The sequence below is a fragment of the Anolis carolinensis genome, unplaced genomic scaffold (genome assembly GCF_035594765.1).
Source record: "Anolis carolinensis isolate JA03-04 unplaced genomic scaffold, rAnoCar3.1.pri scaffold_26, whole genome shotgun sequence".
Taxonomy (NCBI): domain Eukaryota; kingdom Metazoa; phylum Chordata; class Lepidosauria; order Squamata; family Dactyloidae; genus Anolis; species Anolis carolinensis.
The window spans coordinates 461,243-472,500 of NW_026943835.1; the positions used below are offsets into that span (position 1 = coordinate 461,243).

At 42.5% G+C, this 11,258-nt stretch overlaps 3 protein-coding genes across 5 annotated transcripts in view; 2 read left to right on the forward strand and 1 right to left on the reverse strand.

Moving 5' to 3' along the window:
- The window catches only part of LOC134294872 (zinc finger protein 135-like), a 140,997-nt gene extending 131,156 nt beyond the window's left edge, over nt 1–9,841 (reverse strand). The window contains exon 1 of one of the 2 annotated variants that reach the window (XR_010001513.1): nt 9,645–9,841. The gene's annotated coding sequence lies outside the window, so the exon portion shown is untranslated. The remainder of the gene's footprint in view (nt 1–9,644) is intronic. The other variant, XM_062966656.1, reaches the window with a different exon arrangement.
- The window catches only part of LOC134294870 (zinc finger protein 135-like), an 87,403-nt gene that overhangs the window by 50,732 nt on the left and 25,413 nt on the right, over nt 1–11,258 (forward strand). The window lies entirely within an intron of this gene.
- LOC134294871 (zinc finger protein 135-like) overlaps nt 9,861–11,258 on the forward strand; it is a 40,226-nt gene continuing 38,828 nt past the window's right edge. The window contains exon 1 of the mRNA XM_062966655.1: nt 9,861–10,000. The gene's annotated coding sequence lies outside the window, so the exon portion shown is untranslated. The remainder of the gene's footprint in view (nt 10,001–11,258) is intronic.

Here is an 11,258-nt window from a genome sequence, read left to right on the forward strand (position 1 = left end):
TTACTTTATGTACCGGGTCCTAGAGAAGTGCACTTGGAAAGGACCAGGCGCAGAGCTTTTTCTATTTCTGCCCCTGCCTTATGGAATGCCTTGCCGCCCCATATGAGAGCCATGCGTGAGTTAGGGCCTTTGACCCTCGCACTCAAGACCTGGCTCTTTACTAGAGCTTTTAATCTATGTTAATTTTATCAATATTTGTATGTATATATTTTTATCCTTTACAATTTTATCTTGTAAATCGCCTAGAGCATCGTGGATGGAGGGCAATTAATAAATAGTTAAATGATGATGATGATATTGTGCTCAGATACAAAGATTTATAAAGGAAACACCACAATGGATATAAAACAATGGGAAGCACGGGAAGCAGATTATGTGTGCTCACCACACCTCACACAGATAGGACCACGTGTGCTCTAAACATGGAAGATGTGATACATTCACACAAGATACAGGAATGGGATGACTTTGTGTTACTACTGTTCAGCTAATGTTATGGTCTGATGGAAATATAATAGAACCCGATAAACAAACATTCGGTTGAAATGTAAATGTAACATAACTTTTGTTCAAGATGATGAAACTGGGAATTTGGTGTACGTGATGGAGAATGGAGACAGTGAAATAGACTTGAAGTTTAAAAAGTTATCCATAAATATAAGATAAGGAATTAATTGGGAAAAATTAAATATACTAGTAAAAACGAATCAGCAGGTGAAGAAACATTTGGAGAGTTATGAGGAAAGAAGTAAGAAAGGTTTTGTTAGGATCCAAGAGGTTGATGGAGAACGTCAGAGCGTGGCCGCAGAAGGAAGCAGCCCGACAGAACGTCACTGGTGTGATGAAATCAACGGATATTCACCCAAAGCGGCAGCAGCATGTTTACATCTATTGATGCACCCAATAGTAAGGTGAGGGCTACAAGGAGGGACTGATCGATTTTCTGTATTGAAAACAAATTGCAATACTTAGAAACGCAATTGTGAACTGTGGTGTATGTTGACTCTATTGAGAGGGTTGATGGGCCAAAGGGCCTGCATTTCTATTCTATTTCCGATTGCTTTTAATTATGCATTATTAAGGTGTCCGCTTCAACTTATTCTATTAAAGATGCAACCTGCCTTCTTCCAGAGGAGAGGCAAGTGTCCGTATGTCGCCACTATGTTTCCGGAACATCTTGTGGTTAATGTGGTTAAGCTACTTACTGGAACATAAGTGAACAACATGTTTTTCTACAAATGTTGTTTATGATAAAGGAAGCACGCTTGCAACACTCTGTACTGCTCCAAAGAAATGAGGAACTTCTTAGTTGTAAACAAGGGCATTATATATTGAGCTTCATTTCCAATGTTCTTCACGGCGGTCACCTTTGATTTGTCCATCCGTCTATACTGCAGTATAATAAAGGTACTTGTTTTAAACTCTGTTGGGCTCAGATTGGATCCATAGCGCTTTGACAAAGTTCCCGGTATTTAAATCTGTGAGCGGTTCGCTTTTCCGCTACATATAACTATATTAAACTGATTATATACATAGAATTGACACTGAATCAGACATGTGATACAATAAAGTAGTATTGATGTATCCAGGGCGTGTGTGTAAGAAACGGGAGTGTGTTTGTGTGGGTGCTTGTGAAGAAAGAAGAAACGGGCCTCAAAAGAAAACGGAGTTCACGCATAGCGTGACATGGGACGGACGTGGGCGGTGAAGAGTGAGGCTTGTCAGCTCCAACGGGATGGGAGGAAGGGGCTGCCGCAGAAAGGCCGGGGGAGATGGCCTGAGGAGACGGAGTGGCCGCTGGAAGGCCGGAGCTAGCCTCTTGCCCCCCGGGGCTGGTGTGACCCACTTGGATCGGGGGGGGGGAGCTGCACTCAAGGGAGTGTGAGATCCTGCCCCCTCTCCTCCTTCGGAGCCTGCTTCTTCCCCCAAAATGCCTGCGGGTTGGTCCTCTCTCTCTCTCTCCTTCCTCCAGGCTGGTGCAGGCAGAAGCTACAGAGAGTAAGGGATTTAGAGCAAATTGTCAGGCTTGTCAGCTCCAACTGTGTTGGTGTGGGTTAGTCTTCTTTGAAAGAGAGCCCAGGCACACAAGGGCTGAAGATCCCATACGGCTTTAATGTTCAGAATACAAGAGTCTGCTCCACTGCCCGTGTATATAGGCCTAGCTACAGTATCATCGGGAGCCTCCGGTGGCTCAGTGTGTTAAAGCGCTGAGCTGCTGAACTTGCAGACCGAAAGGTCCCAGGTTCAAATCCAGGGAGCAAAGTGAGTGCCAGCTGTTAGCTCCAGCTTCTGCCAACCTAGCAGTTCGAAAACATGCAAATGTGAGTACTACATCAATAGGTATCGCTCCGGCGGGAAGGTAACAGCGTTCCATGCGGTCACGCCGGCCACATGACCTTGGAGGTGTCTACAGACAACGCCGGCTCTTTGGCTTAGAAATGGAGATGAGCACCAACCCCCAGAGTCGGACACGACTGGACTTAACGTCAGGGGAAACCTTGACCTTTACCGTACCATCAATCACTCTAGAGTCCCTTTCCCCCCACCTCAGGGCAGTTGGGTTTTATGGCTGTTTCATGTGTCCTGTCCTCCCTTTTGGCCCATGGCCATGTGCTCTCCGTCAGTGCTCTGTGTCCGGAGATGGCATGAGATGGGGATCATGGCATCAGATTCTGATGAGTTGACTTGGGTTCATTTGAGTCAAGTTGGGTTCACTTGACTTGAGTTGGGTTCCGTTGAGTTGTCCAAGATTTGAGTTGTATTCATTTGGATTCTGATGAATTGTCTTGGGTTCCATTGAGTTGAGTTGGATTCTGATGAGTTGGGTTCTGATGAGTTGTCCAAGGCTTGAATTGTATCCAGTTGGGTGTAAGGCTTGTCAGCTCCAACTGTGTGGTGTGGGTTAGTCTTCTTTTAAAGAGTACACACAAGGGCTGGAGATACCTACGGCATTATTGTTCGGAATATAAGAGTCTGCTCTACTGCCCGTATATATAGGCTTAGCTACAGTATGAAATCACCCTGGAGTCCTGGCGCCTGGAGGTTGCCCATTCCCACCTTCCAGAGTCCCTTTTCCCCACCTCGGGGCAATTGAGTTTTATGGCTGGTTCGTATGTCCTGTCCTCCCTTTTGGCCCATGGTCATGTGCTCTGTGCCAGCGCTTTGTGTCCGGAGATGGCATGAGATGGGGATCACAACATGAAGCGAGGAACCAACAAGGCGTCTCTCACCTGGCAAGACGGAACGAGGGTCCAGTAAGGCGTATCCGAATAACAATGGTCAATAACGTGTGCAGGTGGGACCCATAAGTCCTACAGCCTGAGATGGAGAATGTTTTGAAACCATGCCATAAGAACGGAAGCAACAGCACGTTCCCCGAAAGAAGGACTAAACTTTAGGGCATCCAATGCCTCAAAGATTCAGCACGCTTTCTGGACCTGTGACTACGGAGCGTCCACACCTGTCGGGAGAACCTGATCACCTCTTCCGGGCAGGGTCTGTGTGTGTGAGTATGGATGTATGCCTGTGCGTGTGGGTGAGAGCTCTCTCTAGATGTGATTTTGATACAATTCTGATGTGATGATCAATAAATGTTACATGAAAAGTGTTAAAACCAAATTTGGTCTCTAAAAGCGCCTCACTGATCCCTCTGCTGCTGCTCAGTCGTTTAGTCGTCTCCGACTCTTCGTGACCTCATGGACAAGTCCAGGCCAGAGCTCCCTGTCGGCCGTCACCGCCCCCAGTTCCTTCAAGGTCGAGCCAGTCCCTTCAAGGACACCGTCCATCCATCTCGCCCTTGGTCGGCCTCTCTTCCTTTTTCCTTCCATTTTCCCCAGCATCGTGATCTATTCCAAGCTTTCCTGTCTCCTCATGATGTGGCCAAAATACTTCAGCTTTGCCTCTCATCTCCTTCCCTCCCGTGAGCAGCCACTCGGCATTATTTCCTGGAGGACAGACTGGTCGGATCTTCTTGCCAAGGTCCAAGGCACGCTCAGGATATTCCTCACGATTCCCTAAACACTCTGCATCCATCAAAAGAACAGGAACCCTTTGGGTTCGTAACACTGGTATTATTATTCTATTACAGTAGAGTCTCACTTATCCAACATAAACGGGCCGGCAGAATGTTGGATAAGCGAATATGTTGGATAATAAGGAGGGATTGAGGAAAAGCCTATTAAACATCAAATTAGGTTATGATTTACGAATTTAGCACCAAAATATCACAATGTATTGAAAACATTTACTACAAAAATGCGTTGGATAATCCAGTACGTTGGATAAGTGACACTACTGTAATATGTTTATATAATTGTTATATTACTATATTCTATTAGAATCATAGAATCATAGAATAGTAGAGTTGGAAGAGACCTCATGGGCCATCCAGTCCAACCCCCTGCTAAGAAGCAGGAAATCGCATTCAAAGCACCCCCGACAGATGGCCATCCAGCCTCTGCTTAAAAGCCTCCAAAGAAGGAGCCTCCACCACGGCCCCGGGGAGAGAGTTCCACTGCCGAACAGCCCTTCTCACAGTGAGGAAGTTCTTCCTGATGTTCAGGTGGAATCTCCTTTCCTGTAGTTTGAAGCCCTTGTTCCCTTGCGTCCTAGTCTGCAGGGCAGCAGAAAACAAGCTTGCTCCCTCCTCCCTAGGACTTCCCTTCACGTATTTGTACATGGCTATCATGTCTCCTCTCAGCCTTCTCTTCTGCAGGCTAAACATGCCCAGCTCTTTAAGCCGCTCCTCATAGGGCTTGTTCTCCAGACCCTTCATCATTTTAGTCGCCCTCCTCTGGACGCTTTCCAGCTTGTCAACATCTCCCTTCAACTGTGGTGCCCAAAATTGGACACAGTGTGATTCCAGGTGTGGTCTGACCACAAAGGCAGAATAGAATAAGGGGAGCATAACTTCCCTGGATCTAGACGCTATTCCCCTATTGATGCAGGACAGAATCCCATTGGCTTTTTTAGCAGCCGCATCACATTGTTGGCTCATGTTTAACTTGTTGTCCACGAGGACTCCAAGGTCTTTTTCGCACACACTGCTGTCAAGCCAGGCCTCGTCCCCCATTCTGTCTCTTTGATTTCCATTTTTTCTGCCGAAGTGAAGTATCTTGCATTTGTCCCTGTTGAACTTCATTTTGTTAGTTTCGGCCCATCTCTCTAGTCTGTCAAGATCGTTTTGAATTCTGCTCCTGTCTTCTGGAGTGTTAGCTATCCCTCCCAGTTTTGTGTCGTCTGCAAACTTGATGATCGTGCCTTCTAACCCTTCGTCTAAGTCGTTAATAAAGATGTTGAACAGAACCGGGCCCAGGACGGAGCCCTGCGGCACTCCACTTGTCCCTTCTTTCCATGATGAAGACGACGCATTGGTGAGCACCCTTTGGGTTCGTTCGCTTAGCCAATTACAGATCCACCTAACCGTAGTTTTGTCTAGCCCACATTTTACTAGTTTGTTTGCCAGAAGGTCGTGGGGGACTTTGTCGAAGGCCTTACTGAAATCCAGGTACGCTACATCCACAGCATTCCCTGTATCGACCCAACTCGTAACTCTATCGAAAAATGAGATCAGATTGGTCTGGCATGACTTGTTTTTGGTAAATCCGTGTTGACTATTAGCAATGACCGCATTTGTTTCTAAGTGTTCGCAGACCACTTCCTTAATGATCTTTTCCAGAATTTTGCCTGGTATTGATGTGAGGCTGACCGGACGGTAATTGTTTGGGTCGTTCTTTTTTCCCTTCTTGAAGATAGGGACCACATTCGCCCTCCTCCAATCTGCTGGGACTTCTCCCGTTCTCCAAGAACTCTCGAAGATAATTGCCAGTGGTTCTGAAATAACTTCCGCTAGTTCCTTCAGTACTCTTGGATGTAGCTGATCTGGCCCTGGGGACTTGAATTCGTTTAGAGAGGCCAAGTGTTCCTGGACAACTTGTTTCCCTATTTGGGGTTGGATTTCCCCCAATCCTTCGTCCATTCCGTGTTGCTGAGGTTGAAGATGGCTTTCTTTTTCTGAGAAGACCGAGGCAAAGAAGGCATTAAGTAGTTCTGCCTTTTCCCTGTCCCCTGTCGCCATCACTCCATCTTCTCCTTGCAATGGCCCTATCGCCTCCTTTTTCTTCCTTTTTCTACCAACGTAAGCAAAAAAGGCTTTTTTGTTGTTTTTTATGTCCCTGGCAAGCCTGAGCTCATTTTGCGCTTTAGCCTTGCGAACCTTTTCCCTACAGGTGTTGGCTATACGTTTGAATTCTTCTTTGGTGATTTCTCCCCTTTTCCACTTCTTGTGCATGTCACTTTTGAGCTTTAGCTCAGTTAGAAGTTCTTTGGACATCCATTCTGGCTTCTTTGCACTTGTCTTATTTTTCTTCTTTGTTGGCACTGTTTGCATTTGCGCCTTGAGTATTTCACTTTTGAAAAACTCCCATCCATCCTTAACTCCCTTGTTTTTTAATATCGGTGTCCATGGAATGCCGCTCAGTAATTCCTTCATTTTTTGGAAGTCAGCTCTCTTAAAGTCCAGAATGCGTGTTTGACTTGTCTTAGTTTCAGCATTCCTTTGTATTGCAAACTGCAGGAGCACATGGTCACTTGCCCCTAAGGATCCAACCACTTCAACTGTATTGATCAGGTCTTCCACATTTCTTAAGATTAGATCAAGAGTTGCTGATCCCCTTGTTGCCTCTTCTACCTTCTGATTGTTTTTTTTTGTCTGTTGGAGGCAAGTATGAATGCTGCAATTAGGAAAAATGATTAGGATGTAATGGCCTTGCAGATTTAAAGCCTAGCCGTTTCCTCCCTGAGTGATTTTTTTGTTGGGAGGTGTTAGCTGGCCCTGATTGTTTCCTGTCTGGAATTACCTTGTTTTCAGAGTGGTGTTGTTTGCGATATTTTATATGCTTCTACTGTCTGTGGCCCTGAGAAAACAGAGGATTGGCCAGACTTTGATGATGGGAATCCTTTGTTGGGAGGTGTTAGCTGGCCCTGATTGTTTTCTGTGTGGAATTCCCCTATTTTCAGAGTGTTGTTCTTTATTTAGTGTTCTGATTTTAGGGATTGTATTGTTCTGTTTTATTATACCACATTAATTTTTATATATTCTGATTTTAGTGTTTTTGAATACTTGGAGCCAGATTGTATTCATTTTCACGGTTGACCGCAACACAATAATAATAATAATAATAATAATAATAATAATAATAATAGTAAGGATAGTAATGATAGTAATAATAATGACTTTGGTAATACATAGTGCTTCACTGCCTTCTCAGCTTCCTTTCTGGAAGAATCCTTTCTTGGGAGGTGTTAGCTGGCCCTGATTGTTTCCTTTGTGGAATTTCCAATTTCCTTGCTTTATTTACTTTCTTTATTTCTTTATTACTGTCCTGGTTTTAGAGATTATATTCTTCTGCATTATTCTATCCTAGAAATTATTTCATATCAAAGTAGAATCTCACTTATCCAACATTCGATTATACAATGTTCTGGATTATCCAACACAGTCTGCCTTTTCATAATCAGTTTTTGTAGTCAGTGTTTCAAATTCATTGTGATATTTTACTGGTAAATTTGTAAATACAGTACAGTAGAGTCTCACTTATCCAACATAAGTGGGCTGGCAAAATGTTGGATAACCGAATATGTTGGATAATAAGGAGGCATTAAGGAAAAGCCTATTAAATATCAAATTAGGTTATGATTTTACAAATGAAACACCAAAACATCATGTTAGACAACAAATTTGGCAGAAAAAGTAGTTCAATACGCAGTAATGCTATGTAGTAATTACTGTATTTATGAATTTAGCAATATATCATGATATATTGAAAACATTGACTACAAAAATGGGTTGGATAATCCAGAACATTGGATAAGCGAGTGTTGGATAAGTGAGACTCTACTGTAATTACTACATAGCATTACTGCGCATGGAACTACCTTTTCTGTCAAATTTGTTGTATAATATGATGTTTTGATGCTTAATTTGTATAATGATTACCTAATTTGATGTTTAATCAGCTTTTCCTGAATCCCTTCTTATTATCCAATATATTTACTTATCCTGCCGGCCTGTTTATGTTGGATAAGTGAGAGTCTACTGTATATTGATCATCTTATATTATCTGCTTAGAACTGGATTATATGAGGCCCCTTCTTCACAGCTGTATAAAATGCACACTGAAGTGGATTATATGGCAGTGTGGAGTCAAGATAATTCAGTGCAAAGCAGATAATATAAGATTATAAATGGGTTATAGAGCTGTGTGGAAGGGCCTTGAGTCTACACTGCCATATAATCCAGTGCAAATTAGATAATCTGTGGAAGAAGACTCAGTGAGGCCTAAATCTGCCTGTCCCCTAACTGAAACCTGGCTGTCCCTTGGTTGCTAGGCAACCAAGTGGGCAGAGATTAGCCCTCTAAACTGGCAGCAATTGGATAAAAACAATTATTGCTCTCCCTCTAATTAGGACTTTATTTTTCTTTTCTTTTTGTTGTATCAACCTAGAGGCGTGGATGATGGGTTGTGTTGTCAAATTTCGAGGTTGGGGGCCTGTAGTTTTGTTGTTTTGTCCGCTGCCCTGATGCCATCACTCTTTTATATATATAGACTAGCTGTGCCCGGCCACGCGTTGCTGTGGCAAAGTGGTGGTGGTATCGGTTAAAACTTGTTGTGGAATTTTTATTTGACGTTATTTGTATTTTTTTAAATTAATTTTATTGTCACTTATCTTTTTTATTTATTATATTTTATTATTTTGTTGTATTATTTTTAGTCATTTTGTTATAGTATTTTATTGTATTAATTATTTCAGTGTTTTTTATAATTTTTTATTGTATTATTTGTATTTATTTTTTTATCATTATTTTATTAACACTGGGCTGAGTGGGTTGCTAGGAGACCAAGTGGGCGGAGCTTAGCCTTGTAACTGGCAGCAATTGGATAAAAACAATTATTCCTCTCCCTCTAATTAGGAATTTATTTTTCTTTTCTTTTTGTTGTATCAACCTAGAGGCATGGATGAGGGGTTGTGATGTCAATTTTCGAGGTTGTGGGGTGTTTACTTTTGTTGTTTTGTCCGCTGCCGTGATGCCATCACTCTTTTATATATATAGATTACAGTTTTATTCTTCTAATTTCTATCATTTTATATTATTAATATTAATGTTTTATTATTATTAATGTCTTATTTATATTATTATTATTAATGTCGTATTTATATTACTATTATTAACATTTTATTTATATTATTTCTGGTGTTTTATTTATATTATTAAAGTTTTATTCTTCTTATTACTATCATTTTATATTATTAATATTAATGTTTTATTATTATTAATGTCTTATTTATATTATTATTATTATTATTGGGGTTGTGCTGTCAATTTTCGAGGTTGTGGGGTGTTTACTTTTGTTGTTTTGTGCGCTGCCGTGATGCCATCACTCTTTTATATATATAGATAGATAGGCCCACACAAGGCCCGTCAGTCAAAGGAGGGTTGAGCGGGACGCAGCCAATGGGGGGGCCTCCGGTGGGCGGGGCATCCCGGGCTCAGCCAATGGATGAGAGAGAAATACAAAATGGGATAAATTCCATTAATAAAATAAAAACATTGAAAGATAAAGGAAATGCAACGTAAATGCAACCTTGGGGGCTCCGTGTGCCGAGGGCGGTCCGGGCCCATCCTGGGTGGGGGTCCCAGTGTCCCCGGTTGAGGGCGAACTACAACTCCCAGTCCGTGGCTTCACAGGCCTCAATAGGCCCACACAAGGCCCGTCAGTCAAAGGAGGGCTGAGCGGGACGCAGCCAATGGGGGGCCTCCGGTGGGAGGGGCATCCCGGGCTCAGCCAATGGGAGGGAGGGAGGGGGCGAGGGCGGGCTCCGAGGAAGGAGGACGAAGGAGAAGATGGCGGCCGGCTCGCCTCAGGCCTGGTCTGTGTTCGTGAGGCGGGAAGGAAGGCGGCGGAGGGAAGAGGACGGAGAGGCCGAGAGAGAGAGAGAGGTCTGTGGGGAGAGGGAGGCAGGCAGGCAGGGAGGCTGGCTCTCTCTCTCGCCGGGGTGCCCGGGGGGGAGGCGGAGGGCCCGGCCTGCCTCGGGAGTGAGGGAAGGAGGGGGGACTACAACTCCCAGAATCCTCTCCGCCCAAGACGGGTCTCCACGGGACGCCTCACGGGCTTGGAGGTCTCCCCAGTGGGGTCCCTTCCTCTGTCCGCCCCGTTGTGTCTCTAGGATCCACCTGCTCTCTTGTTTCCCTCATGTTCAGACCTTCTCAGCCGCTTTGGGTCCCGAGAGGGATGGAAACAGACATCTATTATTAGTGTTATTATTGTTATTATTATTGTATGACACAGCATACAAGATAGACATGCTGGATTTAGTGTCACAAAATCACAAGTCGAACTCTTCCCAAGTGTCTAGGACTGCGTGATGTATTATTATTATTATTATTATTATTATTATTATTATTATTATTATTATGACACAGCAAACAAGATAGACATGCTGGATTTCGTGTCACAAAATCACAAGTCGAACTCTTCCCAAGTGTCTAGGACTGCGTGATGTATTATTATTATTATTATTATTATTATTATTATTATGACACAGCATACAAGATAGACATGCTGGATTTCGTGTCACAAAATCACAAGTCGAACTCTTCCCAAGTGTCTAGGACTGTGTGATGTATTATTATTATTATTATTATTATTATTATTATTATGACACAGCAAACAAGATAGACATGCTGGATTTCGTGTCACAAAATCCCAAGTCGAACACTTCCCAAGTGTCTAGGACTGTGTGATGTATTATTATTATTATTATTATTATTATTATTATTATTATTATTATTATGACACAGCAAACAAGATAGACAGGACTGTGTGATGTATATTATTATTATTATTATTATTATTATTATTATTATTATTATGACACAGCATACAAGATAGACATGCTGGATTTCGTATCACAAAATCCCAAGTCGAACACTTCCCAAGTGTCTAGGACTGTGTGATGTATTATTATTATTATAATTATTATTATTATGACACAGCAAACAAGATAGACAGGACTGTGTGATGTATATTATTATTATTATTATTATTATTATTATTATTATTATTATGACACAACAAACAAGATAGATATGCTGGATTTCGTATCACAAAATTACAAGTCGAACACTTCCCAAGTGTCTAGGACTGTGTGATGTATTATTATTATTATTATTATTATTATTATTATTATTATTATTA